We start from the raw sequence: 16,596 nt of genomic DNA, 5'->3' as shown, positions 1-16,596 counted from the left end.
TCCACGGGTCATCATTACTTCTGGGATACCAATACCAAAGCAAAAGTACACGGATGACGGGAGGGATAGGCAGGCTCTTTAAACAGAAGGAACCACTGCCTGAAGAACCTTTCTCCCAAAAATAGCCTCCGAAGAAGCAAAAGTGTCAAATTTGTAAAATTTGGAAAAAGTATGAAGCGAAGACCAAGTTGCAGCCTTGCAAATCTGTTCAACAGAGGCCTCATTCTTGAAGGCCCAAGTGGAAGCCACAGCTCTAGTAGAATGAGCTGTAATTCTTTCAGGAGGCTGCTGTCCAGCAGTCTCATAAGCTAAACGAATTATGCTACGAAGCCAAAAAGAAAGAGAGGTAGCGGAAGCTTTTTGACCTCTCCTCTGCCCAGAGTAAATGACAAACAGAGAAGACGTTTGTCGAAATTCCTTAGTTGCCTGTAAGTAAAATTTTAGAGCACGGACTACATCCAGGTTGTGCAGTAGACGTTCCTTCTTTGAAGAAGGATTTGGGCATAAAGAAGGAACAACAATCTCTTGATTGATATTCCTGTTAGTAACTACCTTAGGTAAGAACCCAGGTTTAGTACGCAGGACTACCTTATCTGAATGAAAAATCAAATAAGGAGAATCACAATGTAAGGCTGATAATTCAGAGACTCTTCGAGCCGAGGAAATAGCCATTAAAAATAGAACTTTCCAAGATAACAACTTTATATCAATGGAATGAAGGGGTTCAAACGGAACGCCCTGTAAAACATTAAGAACAAGGTTTAAACTCCATGGTGGAGCAACAGTTTTAAACACAGGCTTAATTCTGGCCAAAGCCTGACAAAAAGCCTGGACGTCAGGAACTTCTGACAGACGTTTGTGTAACAGAATGGACAGAGCTGAGATCTGTCCCTTTAATGAACTAGCAGATAAACCCTTTTCTAAACCTTCTTGTAGAAAAGACAATATCCTAGGAATCCTAACCTTACTCCAAGAGTAACCTTTGGATTCACACCAATATAGGTATTTACGCCATATCTTATGGTAAATCTTTCTGGTAACAGGTTTCCTAGCCTGTATTAAGGTATCAATAACTGACTCAGAAAATCCACGTCTTGATAAAATCAAGCGTTCAATTTCCAAGCAGTCAGCTTCAGAGAAGTTAGATTTTGATGTTTGAAGGGACCCTGTATCAGAAGGTCCTGTTTCAGAGGTAGAGACCAAGGTGGACAGGATGACATGTCCACCAGGTCTGCATACCAAGTCCTGCGTGGCCACGCAGGTGCTATTAGAATCACTGATGCTCTCTCTTGTTTGATTCTGGCAATCAATCGAGGAAGCAACGGGAAGGGTGGAAACACGTAAGCCATCCTGAAGTCCCAAGGGGCTGTCAGAGCATCTATCAGGACTGCTCCTGGATCCCTGGATCTGGACCCGTAACGAGGAAGCTTGGCGTTCTGTCGAGACGCCATGAGATCTATCTCTGGTTTGCCCCAACGTCGAAGTATTTGGGCAAAGACCTCCGGATGAAGTTCCCACTCCCCCGGATGAAAAGTCTGACGACTTAAGAAATCCGCCTCCCAGTTCTCCACTCCCGGGATGTGGATTGCTGACAGGTGGCAAGAGTGAGACTCTGCCCAGCAAATTATCTTTGATACTTCCATCATAGCTAGGGAGCTTCTTGTCCCTCCCTGATGGTTGATGTAAGCTACAGTCGTGATGTTGTCCGACTGAAACCTGATGAACCCCCGAGTTGTCAACTGGGGCCAAGCCAGGAGGGCATTGAGAACTGCTCTCAATTCCAGAATGTTTATTGGCAGGAGACTCTCCTCCTGACTCCATTGTCCCTGAGCCTTCAGAGAATTCCAGACGGCACCCCAACCTAGAAGGCTGGCGTCTGTTGTTACAATTGTCCAGTCTGGTCTGCTGAATGGCATCCCCCTGGACAGATGTGGCCGAGAAAGCCACCATAGAAGAGAATTTCTGGTCTCTTGATCCAGATTCAGAGAAGGGGATAAGTCTGAGTAATCCCCATTCCACTGACTTAGCATGCACAGTTGCAGTGGTCTGAGGTGTAGGCGTGCAAAGGGTACTATGTCCATTGCCGCTACCATTAAGCCGATTAGCTCCATGCATTGAGCCACTGACGGGTGTTGAATGGAATGAAGGGTGCGGCAAGCACTTTGAAGTCTTGTTAGCCTGTCCTCTGTCAGGTAAATCTTCATTTCTACAGAATCTATAAGAGTCCCCAGGAAGGGAACTCTTGTGAGTGGAACGAGTGAACTTTTCTTTTCGTTCACCTTCCATCCATGTGACCTTAGAAATGCCAGCACTAACTCTGTATGAGACTTGGCAGTTTGAAAGCTTGAAGCTTGTATCAGAATGTCGTCTAGGTATGGAGCTACCGAGATTCCCCGCGGTCTTAGTACCGCCAGAAGAGCACCCAGAACCTTTGTGAAGATTCTTGGAGCTGTAGCCAATCCGAATGGAAGAGCCACAAACTGGTAATGCCTGTCTAGGAAGGCAAACCTTAGGTACCGATAATGATCTTTGTGAATCGGTATGTGAAGGTAAGCATCTTTTAAATCTACAGTGGTTATGTATTGACCCTCTTGGATCATAGGTAAAATTGTCCGAATAGTCTCCATCTTGAACGATGGAACTCTTAGGAATTTGTTTAGGATCTTTAAGTCCAGGATTGGTCTGAAAATTCCCTCTTTTTTGGGAACCACAAACAGATTTGAGTAAAACCCCTGTCCCTGTTCCGATCGTGGAACTGGATGGATTACTCCCATTAACAAGAGCTCATGTACGCAGCGTAGAAACGCCTCTTTCTTTGTCTGGATTGTTGACAATCTTGACAGATGAAATCTCTCTCTTGGAGGAGAGTATTTGAAGTCCAGAAGGTATCCCTGAGATATTATCTCTAGCGCCCAGGGATCCTGAACATCTCTTGCCCAAGCCTGGGCGAAGAGAGAAAGTCTGCCCCCCACTAGATCCGATCCCGGATCGGGGGCCCTCAATTCATGCTGTTTTAGGGACAGCAGCAGGTTTCCTAGTCTGCTTGCCCTTGTTCCAGGACTGGTTAGGTTTCCAGCCTTGTCTGTAGCGAGCAACAGCTCCTTCCTGTTTTGGTGCAGAGGAAGTTGATGCTGCTCCTGCTTTGAAATTACGAAAGGAACGAAAATTAGACTGTCTAGTCTTGGCTTTGGCTTTGTCCTGAGGCAGGGCATGGCCTTTACCTCCTGTAATGTCAGCGATAATCTCTTTCAACCCGGGCCCGAATAAGGTCTGCCCTTTGAAAGGTATATTAAGCAATTTAGACTTAGAAGTAACATCAGCTGACCAGGATTTTAGCCACAGCGCCCTGCGTGCCTGAATGGCGAATCCTGAATTCTTCGCCGTAAGTTTAGTAAGATGTACTACGGCCTCCGAAATGAATGAATTAGCTAGTTTAAGGACTCTAAGCCTGTCCGTAATGTCGTCCAGAGTAGCTGAACCAATGTTCTCTTCCAGAGACTCAATCCAGAATGCCGCTGCAGCCGTGATCGGCGCAATGCATGCAAGGGGTTGCAATATAAAACCTTGTTGAACAAACATTTTCTTAAGGTAACCCTCTAACTTTTTATCCATTGGATCTGAAAAAGCACAGCTATCCTCCACCGGGATAGTGGTACGCTTAGCTAAGGTAGAAACTGCTCCCTCCACCTTAGGGACCGTTTGCCATAAGTCCCTTGTGGTGGCGTCTATTGGAAACATTTTTCTAAATATCGGAGGGGGTGAGAACGGCACACCGGGTCTATCCCACTCCTTAGTAACAATTTCAGTAAGTCTCTTAGGTATAGGAAAAACCTCAGTACTCGTCGGTACCGCAAAATATTTATCCAACCTACACATTTTCTCTGGTATTGCAACTGTGTTACAATCATTCAGAGCCGCTAACACCTCCCCTAGTAATACACAGAGGTTTTCCAGTTTAAATTTAAAATTTGAAATATCTGAATCCAGTCTGTTTGGATCAGAACCGTCACCCACAGAATGAAGTTCTCCGTCCTCATGTTCTGCCACCTGTGACGCAGTGTCTGACATGGCCCTAATATTATCAGCGCACTCTGTTCTCACCCCAGAGTGATCACGCTTACCTCTTAGTTCTGGTAATTTAGCCAAAACCTCAGTCATAACAGTAGCCATATCCTGTAATGTGATTTGTAATGGCCGCCCAGATGTACTCGGCGCTACAATATCACGCACCTCCCTCTGAGCGGGAGATGTAGGTACTGACACGTGAGGCGAGTTAGTCGGCATAACTCTCCCCTCGTTGTTTGGTGAAATTTGTTCAATTTGTACAGATTGACTTTTATTTAAAGTAGCATCAATACAGTTAGTACATAAATTTCTATTGGGCTCCACTTTGGCATTGCAACAAATGACACAGGTATCATCCTCTGAATCAGACATGTTTAACACACTAGCAAATAAACTTGCAACTTGGAAATACAATTCAATTAGAATAATATTAAAATGTACTGTGCCTTTAAGAAGCACAGAAGATCTATGACAGTTGAAAATTAATAAATTGAAACAGTTATAGCCTCAATCCTTGTAAACAACACAACTTTAGCAAAGGTTTAATCCCATTAGCAAAGATAACAAATTCTGAAAGCAGGAAACAAATTACAGAATAAACGTTTTTTATCTCAGTCAAACTATAATTCTCACAGCTCTGCTGAGAGAAATTACCTCCCTCAAAATAAGTTTGAAGACCCCTGAGCTCTGTAGAGATGAACCGGATCATGCAGGGAATACAATGAGTTGCTGACTGAAATATTTGATGCATAGAAAAGGCGCCAAAAAACGGCCCCTCCCCCTCACACACAGCAGTGAGGGAGAACAGAAACTGTCAGAAAAACAGATTAAGCAACTGCCAAGTGGAAAAATAGTGCCCAAACATTTATTCACACAGTACCTCAGCAAATGAAAACGATTTTACATTCCAGCAAAAACGTTAAACATAATCTCTAGTTATTAAACAGCTTTATGTATTTCTTACAGTGTAATTCTAGTGAAGTACCATTCCCCAGAATACTGAAGTGTAAAGTATACATACATGACATTATATCGGTATGGCAGGATTTTCTCATCAATTCCATTGTCAGAAAATAAAAACTGCTACATACCTCTATGCAGATTCATCTGCCCGCTGTCCCCTGATCTGAAGTTTACCTCACTCCTCAGATGGCCGAGAACAGCAATATGATCTTAACTACTCCGGCTAAAATCATAGCAAAACTCTGGTAGATTCTTCTTCAAACTCTGCCAGAGAGGTAATAACACACTCCGGTGCTATTTTAAAATAACAAACTTTTGATTGAAGATATAAAACTAAGTATAATCACCATAGTCCTCTCACACATCCTATCTAGTCGTTGGGTGCAAGAGAATGACTGGGAGTGACGTAGAGGGGAGGAGCTATATGCAGCTCTGCTGGGTGAATCCTCTTGCACTTCCTGTTGGGGAGGAGTAATATCCCAGAAGTAATGATGACCCGTGGACTGATCACACTTAACAGAAGAAAAAGACAGGGCGGGCCGTGGACTGAATACACTACAAGAGAAAAAAAAAATTATCAGGTAAGCATAAATTATGTTTTCTCTTGTTAAGTGTATTCAGTCCACGGGTCATCCATTACTTATGGGATACCAATACCAAAGCTAAAGTACACGGATGATGGGAGGGACAAGGCAGGAACTTTAAACGGAAGGAACCACTGCCTGTAGAACCTTTCTCCCAAAAACAGCCTCCGAAGAAGCAAAAGTGTCAAATTTGTAAAATTTTGAAAAGGTATGAAGTGAAGACCAAGTCGCAGCCTTGCAAATCTGTTCAACAGAGGCCTCATTCTTAAAGGCCCAGGTGGAAGCCACAGCTCTAGTGGAATGAGCTGTAATTCTTTCAGGAGGCTGCTGTCCAGCAGTCTCATAGGCTAAACGTATTATGCTACGAAGCCAAAAGGAGAGAAAGGTAGCCGAACCTTTTTGACCTCTCCTCTGACCAGAATAAACGACAAACAGGGAAGAAGTTTGACGAAAATCTTTAGTTGCCTGTAAATAGAACTTCAGGGCACGGACTACGTCCAGATTATGCAAAAGTCGTTCCTTCTTTGAAGAAGGGTTAGGACATAATGATGGAACATCAATCTCTTGATTGATATTCCTGTTAGAAACTACCTTAGGTAAGAACCCAGGTTTAGTACGCAGAACTACCTTGTCTGAATGGAAAATCAGATAAGGAGAATCACAATGTAAGGCAGATAACTCAGACTCTTCGAGCCGAGGAAATAGCCATCAAAAACAGAACTTTCCAAGATAACAGCTTAATATCAATGGAATGAAGGGGTTCAAATGGAACACCTTGAAGAACTTTAAGAACTAAGTTTAAGCTCCACGGCGGAGCAACAGTCTTAAACACAGGCTTAATCCTAGCCAAAGCCTGACAAAAAGCCTGAACGTCTGGAACTTCTGCCAGACGTTTGTGTAAAAGAATAGACAGAGCAGAAATCTGTCCCTTTAACGAACTAGCAGATAAGCCCTTTTCTAAACCCTCTTGTAGAAAAGACAATATCCTAGGAATCCTAACTTTACTCCATGAGTAACTCTTGGATTCGCACCAATATAAATATTTACGCCATATTTTATGGTAAATTTTTCTGGTAACAGGTTTCCGAGCCTGTATTAAGGTATCAATAACCGACTCCGAGAAGCCACGCTTTGATAGGATCAAGCGTTCAATCTCCATGCAGTCTGCCTCAGAGAAATTAGATTTGGATGGTTGAAAGCGACATGTCCACTAGGTCTGCATACCAGGTCCTGCGTGGCCACGCAGGCGCTATCAGAATCACCAATGCTCTCTCTTGTTTGATCATGGCAATCAGTCGAGGTAGCAGCGGAAATGGTGGAAAGACATAAGCCATGTTGAAAACCCAAGGGGCTGCTAGAGCATCTATCAGCGCCGCTCCCGGGTCCCTGGACCTGGATCCGTAACAAGGAAGCTTGGCGTTCTGGCGAGACGCCATGAGATCCAGTTCTGGTTTGCCCCAACAATGAATCAGTTGAGCGAAGACCTCCGGATGAAGTTCCCACTCCCCCGGATGAAAAGTCTGGCGACTTAGAAAGTCCGCCTCCCAGTTCTCCACGCCTGGGATGTAGATTGCTGACAAGAGTGAGACTCTGCCCAGCGAATTATCTTTGAGACTTCTAACATCGCTAGGGAACTCCTGGTTCCCCCTTGATGGTTGATGTAAGCTACAGTCGTGATGTTGTCCGACTGAAATCTGATGAACCTCAGTGTTGCTAACTGAGGCCAAGCTAGAAGAGCATTGAATATTGCTCTTAACTCCAGAATATTTATTGGGAGGAGTTTCTCCTCCTGAGTCCACGATCCCTGAGCCTTCAGGGAGTTCCAGACTGCGCCCCAACCTAGAAGGCTGGCATCTGTTGTTACAATCGTCCAATCTGGCCTGCGAAAGGTCATCCCTTTGGACAGATGGACCCGAGAAAGCCACCAGAGAAGAGAATCTCTGGTCTCTTGATCCAGATTTAGTAGTAGAGGGGACAAATCTGAGTAATCCCCATTCCACTGACTTAGCATGCATAATTGCAGCGGTCTGAGATGAAGGCGCGCAAATGGTACTATGTCCATTGCCGCTACCATTAAGCCGATTACTTCCATGCACTGAGCTACTGACGGGCGTGGAATGGAATGAAGGACACGGCAAGCATTTAGAAGTTTTGATAACCTGGACTCAGTCAGGTAAATTTTCATCTCTACAGAATCTATAAGAGTCCCTAGGAAGGGAACCCTTGTGAGTGGTAATAGAGAACTCTTTTCCACGTTCACCTTCCACCCATGCGACCTCAGAAATGCCAGAACTCTCTCTGTATGAGACTTGGCAATTTGAAAACTTGACGCTTGTATCAGAATCTCGTCTAGGTACGGAGCCACCGCTACCGCCAGAAGTGAGCCCAGAACCTTTGTAAAAATTCTCGGGGCCGTAGCTAACCCGAAGGGAAGAGCTACAAACTGGTAATGCCTGTCTAGAAAGGCAAATCTTAGGTACCGATAATGATCTTTGTGAATCGGTATGTGAAGGTAGGCATCCTTTAAGTCCACTGTGGTCATATACTGACCCTCTTGGATCATGGGTAGGATGGTTCGAATAGTTTCCATTTTGAATGATGGAACTCTTAGGAATTTGTTTAAGATTTTTAGGTCCAAGATTGGTCTGAAGGTTCCCTCTTTCTTGGGAACCACAAACAGATTTGAGTAAAATCCTTGCCCTTGTTCCGTTCGCGGAACTGGGTGGATCACCCCCATTACTATGAGGTCTTGTACACAGCGTAGAAATGCCTTTTTCTTTATTTGGTTTGCTGATAACCTTGAAAGATGAAATCTCCCTTGTGGAGGAGAAGCTTTGAAGTCCAGAAGATATCCCTGAGATATAATCTCCAACGCCCAGGGATCCTGGACATCTCTTGCCCACGCCTGGGCGAAGAGAGAAAGTCTGCCCCCCACTAGATCCGTTTCCGGATAGGGGGCCCTCTCTTCATGCTGTCTTAGGGGCAGTAGCAGGTTTTCAGGCCTGCTTGCCCTTGTTCCAGGACTGGTTAGTTTTCCAGGCCTGTCTGTAACGAGCAACAGTTCCTTCCTGTTTTGGAGCGGAGGAAGTTGATGCTGCTCCTGCCTTGATGTTACGAAAGGCACGAAAATTAGACTGTTTGGCCTTTGATTTGGCCCTGTCCTGAGGAAGAGTATGACCCTTACCTCCAGTAATGTCAGCGATAATTTCCTTCAAACCGGGCCCGAATAAGGTCTGCCCTTTGAAAGGAATATTAAGCAATTTAGATTTAGAAGTCACGTCAGCTGACCAGGATTTAAGCCATAGCGCTCTGCGCGCCTGGATGGCGAATCCGGAGTTCTTAGCCGTTAGTTTAGTTAAATGTACAATGGCATCAGAAACAAATGCATTAGCTAGCTTAAGTGCTTTAAGCTTGTCCATAATTTCATCCAATGGAGCTGTGCAAATGGCCTCTTCTAGAGACTCAAACCAGAATGCCGCAGCAGCAGTGACAGGCGCAATGCATGCAAGGGGCTGTAAGATAAAACCTTGTTGAACAAACATTTTCTTAAGGTAACCTAATTTTTTATCCATTGGATCCGAAAAAGCACAACTATCCTCCACCGGGATAGTGGTACGCTTAGCTAAAGTAGAAACTACTCCCTCCACCTTAGGGACCGTCTGCCATAGGTCCCGTGTAGTGGCGTCTATTGGAAACATTTTCCTAAATATAGGAGGTGGGGAAAAGGGCACACCGGGTCTATCCCACTCCTTGCTAATAATTTCTGTAAGCCTTTTAGGTATAGGAAAAACGTCAGTACACACCGGCACCGCATAGTATCTATCCAGCCTACACATTTTCTCTGGAATTGCAACTGTGTTACAGTCATTCAGAGCCGCTAAAACCTCTCCAAGCAATACACGGAGGTTCTCAAGCTTAAATTTAAAATTAGAGATCTCTGAATCCGGCTTCCCCGGATCAGATCCCTCACCCACAGAATGAAGCTCTCCGTCCTCATGTTCTGCAAACTGTGACGCAGTATCAGACATGGCTCTCATATCACCAGCGCGCTCTGTCCTTATCCCAGAGCTATCGCGCTTGCCTCTTAATTCTGGCAATTTAGATAACACTTCTGTCAGGGTATTATTCATAATAGTAGCCATGTCTTCTAACGTGATTTGTATGGGCGTCACTGATTTACTTGGCGCCACAATCTCACGCGCCTCCTGAGCGGGAGGCGAAGGTATTGACACGTGAGGAGAGTTAGTCGGCATAACTTCCCCCTCGTTGTCTGGTGATAATTCCTTTACAGATAAAGACTGACTTTTATTATTTAAAGTGACATCAATACATTTAGTACACATATTTCTATGGGGCTCCACATTGGCCTTCAAACATAGTGAACAAACAGATTCATCTGTGTCAGACATGTTTAAACAGACTAGCAAGCTTGGAAAATGCTTTAAAATAAATTTACAAGCAATATAAAAAAACGTTACTGCGCCTTTAAGAAGCACAAAAAAAAAAACTGTCACAGTTGAAATAACAATGAACCAAATCTGTTATAGCAACCAAATTTTCACAGTAAATATATTAATTTAGCAGAGCATTGCACCCACTAGCAAATGGATGATTAACCCCTTAATACCCCAAAACGGATAATCAATATGCAAATAAACGTTTTTAACACAGTCAAACACACTGTCACAGGTCTGCTGTGACTGATTACCTCCCTCAAAATGACTTTTGAAAACCTCTGAGCTCTCAAGAGATGTCCTGAGTCATGCAGGAAGAAGCAGGAAGACTGTGACTGAATTTTTACTGCGCAAAAAAGCGCTAAAATAGGCCCCTCCCACTCATTATTACAGCAGTGGGAAACCTCAGTTAACTGTTTCTATGCAGAAATATAAGTCAGCCATGTGGAAAAATTCATGCCCCTATAAGTTTTATCACCAATGTACCTCACAAAAACGATTAAACATGCCAGTAAACGTTTTCAAGATCCCTTTTTAAAGAGTATGTATTGTTATTTATAAGCCTGCTACCAGTCACTTCTACTGCAGTTAAGGCTCATTACATTACTTTCAGTATTAGCAGCATTTTCTTAGTCAAATTTCATTCCTTAGAAAATTACATTACTGCACATACATTTAGTCAGCCTGATACCAGTCGCAACCGCTGCATTTAAGGCTGTACTTACATTACTTCGGTATCAGCAGTATTTTCTTAGTCAATTCCATTCCTTAGAAAAATATTTTACTGCACATACCTCATTTGCAGGAGACCCCGCACGCTATTCCCTTTCTGAAGTTACCTCACTCCTCAGAATGTGCAAGAACAGCCAGTGGATCTTAGTTACTTCTGCTAAGATCATAGAAAACGCAGGCAGATTTCTTCTTCTAAATACTGCCTGAGAAAAAAACAGCACACTCCGGTGCCATTTAAAAATAAACTTTTGATTGAAGAAATAATTAAGTATAAAACACCACACTCCTCTCACGACCTCCTTCTATGTTGAGAGTTGCAAGAGAATGACTGGATATGACATGTGAGGGGAGGAGCTATATAGCAGCTCTGCTTGGGTGATCCTCTTGCAACTTCCTGTTGGGAAGGGAATATATCCCATAAGTAATGGATGACCCGTGGACTGAATACACTTAACAAGAGAAAGTAGATTTGTTAGTGTCAATATCTGATGAAGAAAATTCTGAATGAGAAAAAAAACATCATCAGAGAAGGATAAATCAGTATGTTGTTGGTCATTTGAAACTTCAATAATTAAAAAAGTAAAAAAGACCTAAACATTATTAGAAGGCACGATGTCAGACAAAGCCTTTAAAATAGAATCAGAAAAATATTTCGTATAAATCTTCTAAATATTTCTTGTACATAAGATGTAAAAAGAATGGCAATATATAAAGCATAAATACTAATGGATTCTGCATGTAAAAGTTCATCATAATAACTTATTACAAACCATAGCTAAAGATAAACATTCATAACATTTAAAATAAATGAACTTAGCTTTGGTAGGACTGAACTCAGTCAAGCGTTTTTCCAGAAGTAGCTTTTGATCCAGGGTCAATCTGAGACATCTTGCAATATGTAATAGAAAAAACAACATATAAAGCAAAATCTATCAAATTCCTTAAATGACAGTTTCAGGAATGGGAAAAAATGACAATGAACAAGCTTCTAGCAACCAGAAGCAAATAAACAATGAGACTTAAATAATGTGGAGACAATAATGCCCATATTTTTTAGCGCCAAAAAAGACGCCCACACTATTTGGCGCCTAAATGCTTTGGCGCCAAAAATGACGCCACATCCGGTAACGCCGACATCTTTGGTGCAAAAAAAGTAAAAAAAATGACGCACATACAAACAACTTCCGGTGACAAGTATGACGCCGGAAATGACTAAGAAATTTTTTGCGCCAAAAAAGTCCGCACCAAGAATGACGCAATAAAATGAAGCATTTTCAGCCCCCGCGAGCCTAACAGCCCACAGGAAAAAAAGTCAAATTTTAAAGGTAAGAAAAATTTAATATTCAAATGCATTATCCCAAATAATGAAACTGACTGTCTGAAATAAGGAATATTGAACATCCTGAATCAAGGCAAATAAAAGGTTTAAACACATATATTTAGAACTTTATATAAAAGTGCCCAACCATAGCTTAGAGTGTCACAGAAAATAAGACTTACTTACCCCAGGACACTCATCTACATATAGTAGAAAGCCAAACCAGTACTGAAACTGGTATCAGTAGAGGTAATGGTATATATAAGAGTATATCGTCGATCTGAAAAGGGAGGTAAGAGATGAATCTCTACGACCGATAACAGAGAACCTATGAAATAGACCCCGTAGAAGGAGATCATTGATTTCAAATAGGCAATACTCTCTTCACATCCCTCTGACATTCACTGCACGCTGAGAGGAAAACCGGGCTCCAGCCTGCTGCGGAGCGCATATCAACGAAGAATCTAGCACAAACTTACTTCACCACCTCCACGGGAGGCAAAGTTTGTAAAACTGAATTGTGGGTGTGGTGAGGGGTGTATTTATAGGCATGTTAAGGTTTGGGAAACTTTGCCCCTCCTGGTAGGAATGTATATCCCATACATCACTAGCTCATGGACTCTTGCTAATTACATGAAAGAAAGGTGCATTGCTCATAATAATGTCATTCAGAAAACACAGCTTTGCAGAATGGGAAGTTAGGGGGCTGAGAGCCAGTCAATACTGCATATTTGACTTTTCACTTCAAACAGCACTTTGCTGTGGATGCGCTGTGTTAAGGAAAACTTACAGTGCTACCAGAGCAAAGCTCTTTTTGAAGAAAACAGCCTGATTTGGAGCAGTGCCACAAAGTTAAAGCAGTAACAGTTCCTGCATGCGTCCTGTTCTTTCTGCAGACATGCTGCATTTTCTGCGATGACATCTCAGATCAATGCATGTTCTGCCTTGGGGCACAACACAGTACTAAATGCAACTCAATAGATTTTAAATAGTCACAGTCATGTGATCAGGGGCTGTCAGAAGAGGCTTAGATACAAGGCAATCACAGAGGTTAAAAAGTATATTAATTTAACTGTGTTGGTTATTCACAACTGGGGAAACAATACCAATTTTATTGTAGACTGTCCCTTTAAGATCTGCATTGCAAAATATATGAAAACAAAATAAATTTTAGAAGCATTTACATTGTCATTTTGTTAGCAACATTCACATTGCTTTGCAGACCAGTCACACAACCCTTGACAATCTTCTTAAACATCTCCTTTGCTGTAGCAATGAGGGAAAAATACAACTAAGCTCATACACTGATCAAGCAATAGGGATGTATTGTCATGTGAAGAACTGCACCAAGTGATACAGAAATATAAAATGTCATCTATACATGAACCAGGACATATAGAATGAGGTTTTCAGGCACAGGATATGAGCAGACTAACCAGTGAGCCGTGCACGTGCAAATATTATCTATATATGACCTATGCTTATGGCCATTCTATACAATAGCACTTCCTCTTCTGCACTATGTGTTTATACCATATAAATACCAGTTTATCTTTATTAGCCTAAGTCTGACATCACTACATAAGCTGCCTATTGCTGTGTATGTGCGGTATTATCTATATATGACATATGTACATATGCTTATAGCCATTCTATACAATAGCACTTCCTCTTCTGCACTATGTGTTTATACCATATAAATACCAGTTTATCTTTATTAGCCTAAGTCTGACATCACTACATAAGCTGTCTATTGCTGTGTATGTGCGGTATTATCTATATATGACATATGTACATATGCTTATGGGCAGTCTATACAATAGCACTTCCTCTTCTGCACTATGTGTTTATACCATATAAATACCAGTTTACTCTTTATTAGCCTAAGTCTGACATCACTACATAAGCAGCCTATTGCAGTGTATGTGCAGTATTATCTATATATGACATATGTACATATGCTTATAGCCATTCTATACAATAGCACTTCCTCTTCTGCACTATGTGTTTATACCATATAAATACCAGTTTATCTTTATTAGCCTAAGTCTGACATCACTACATAAGCTGTCTATTGCTGTGTATGTGCGGTATTATCTATATATGACATATGTACATATGCTTATGGGCAGTCTATACAATAGCACTTCCTCTTCTGCACTATGTGTTTATACCATATAAATACCAGTTTACTCTTTATTAGCCTAAGCCTGACATCACTACATAAGCTGCCTATTGCTGTGTATGTGCGGTATTATCTATATATGACATATGTACCAGTGTTAATTTCGTCAACTAAAACTAGACTAAAATGACTATAAAACTAATGAAATTCTGGTGTCTAAAATACGACTAAAACTAAAATGGCATTTTAGTCAAAAGACTATGACTAAAACTAAATCAAAATGGCATTTTAGTCAAAAGACTATGACTAAAACTAAATCAAAATTTGCTGACAGAAAACATTTTATGCAAGGTGTTATAATTAATCCATATCTAATTACTGTTTTTTTGTAAATTTTACAAAACTTAATTTTATTAAATTTTAAGATAAAGACATGTAATATACCACAACAGTTAAATCTGTTAAATCTGTATTGCATGTTCAAACCTTAATACCATAAATAGAAACAGGTTAATAAACCTTTACTCCAGGAGTATATAATGAGTTTGGAAGTTCTAGAGCAGTGCTAATATCGTTGCCAAATTGTTTTCGAATCTGTGAACAATCAATTGATTCTTCCTATAGAAATAAGCATAACTCACGAGTATGGGTTTAAGTTATGCTGTGCCTGTGCTAGCTGCAGAAACTTTTTGTTGTGTTGAGTTACTTAATACTTGTTTTAATTAGTAACAAAGAACTGTTAAAGTTTTTATTATGGGTAATATGTGCAATACAGCCACTACAGTTTACAGTTTTTTTTTTTTATATTTTATAGTTGCACTTCTGTTTGTTTATGAAACTTGGTTTTATTTCATTTTAAGTTTAATAAAGCTGTCACATATCACAACGGCTAAATCTGTGTCTGTATTGCATGTTTAAACCTTAATACCATAAATATTAACAGGTGTTATGTTTACTCCTGGAGTATGTAATCAGTTTGCAAATTATAGAGAAATGCTTAAATAATGCATTACACTTTAACTACACCCCTAAGATTTTAGTCAACTAAAATCTACTGGGATTTAGTCGACTAAAATCTACTGGAGATTCAGTCGACTAAAACTAGACTAAAACAATTGAGATGACTAAAATACGACTAAAACTAAAATGGAATTTTAGTCAAAAGACTAAAACTAAGACTAAATAGAAATTTGCTGTCAAAATTAACACTGATATGTACATATGCTTATGGCCATTCTATACAATAGCACTTCCTCTTCTGCACTATGTGTTTATACCATATAAATACCAGTTTACTCTTTATTAGCCTAAGTCTGACATCACTACATAAGCTGCCTATTGCTGTGTATGTGCGGTATTATCTATATATGACATATGTACATATGCTTATAGCCATTCTATACAGTAGCACTTCCTCTTCTGCACTATGTGTTTATACCATATAAATACCAGTTTATCTTTATTAGCCTAAGTCTGACATCACTACATAAGCTGCCTATTGCTGTGTATGTGCGGTATTATCTATATATGACATATGTACATATGCTTATGGCCATTCTATACAATAGCACTTCCTCTTCTGCACTATGTGTTTATACCATATAAATACCAGTTTATCTTTATTAGCCTAAGTCTGACATCACTACATAAGCTGCCTATTGCTGTGTATGTGCGGTATTATCTATATATGACATATGTACATATGCTTATAGCCATTCTATACAATAGCACTTCCTCTTCTGCACTATGTGTTTATACCATATAAATACCAGTTTATCTTTATTAGCCTAAGCCTGACATCACTACATAAGCTGCCTATTGCTGTGTATGTGCGGTATTATCTATATATGACATATGTACATATGCTTATGGCCATTCTATACAATAGCACTTCCTCTTCTGCACTATGTGTTTATACCATATAAATACCAGTTTATCTTTATTAGCCTAAGCCTGACATCACTACATAAGCTGCCTATTGCTGTGTATGTGCAGGTATTATCTATATATGACATATGTACATATGCTTATGGCCATTCTATACAATAGCACTTCCTCTTCTGCACTATGTGTTTATACCATATAAATACCAGTTTACTCTTTATTAGCCTAATCCTGATAACTCTACATAAGCTGCCTATTGCCGGCCTGTATATGGGGATGATGGAACAAATAACAAAAGGCTGCTGGGAAATAACGGTCCTCAGGTGAATTTCTACAACAGAATATTCCCAGAACAACTCTACACTTTTGTATTTGAACAAACACCTTAACCCTTTTGCGACAGGGTTAAAGTGTCTACATCGGAACAACTGTTCCGATGTAGACAAATTGAAAGCACGCGATAACGAGATT

At 40.8% G+C, this 16,596-nt stretch overlaps 1 protein-coding gene across 1 annotated transcript in view; it reads right to left on the bottom strand.

Annotated features, from left to right (window-relative positions):
* LOC128666764 (zinc finger protein 3) overlaps positions 1-16,596 on the bottom strand; it is a 131,886-nt gene that overhangs the window by 100,324 nt on the left and 14,966 nt on the right. The gene's annotated exons all lie outside the window — the stretch shown is intronic.

The sequence above is a fragment of the Bombina bombina genome, chromosome 7, assembly GCF_027579735.1.
Source record: "Bombina bombina isolate aBomBom1 chromosome 7, aBomBom1.pri, whole genome shotgun sequence".
Taxonomy (NCBI): Eukaryota; Metazoa; Chordata; class Amphibia; order Anura; family Bombinatoridae; genus Bombina; species Bombina bombina.
Note: the sequence above shows the minus strand (reverse complement) of the source record. Positions and strands in the feature narration are given on the sequence as shown.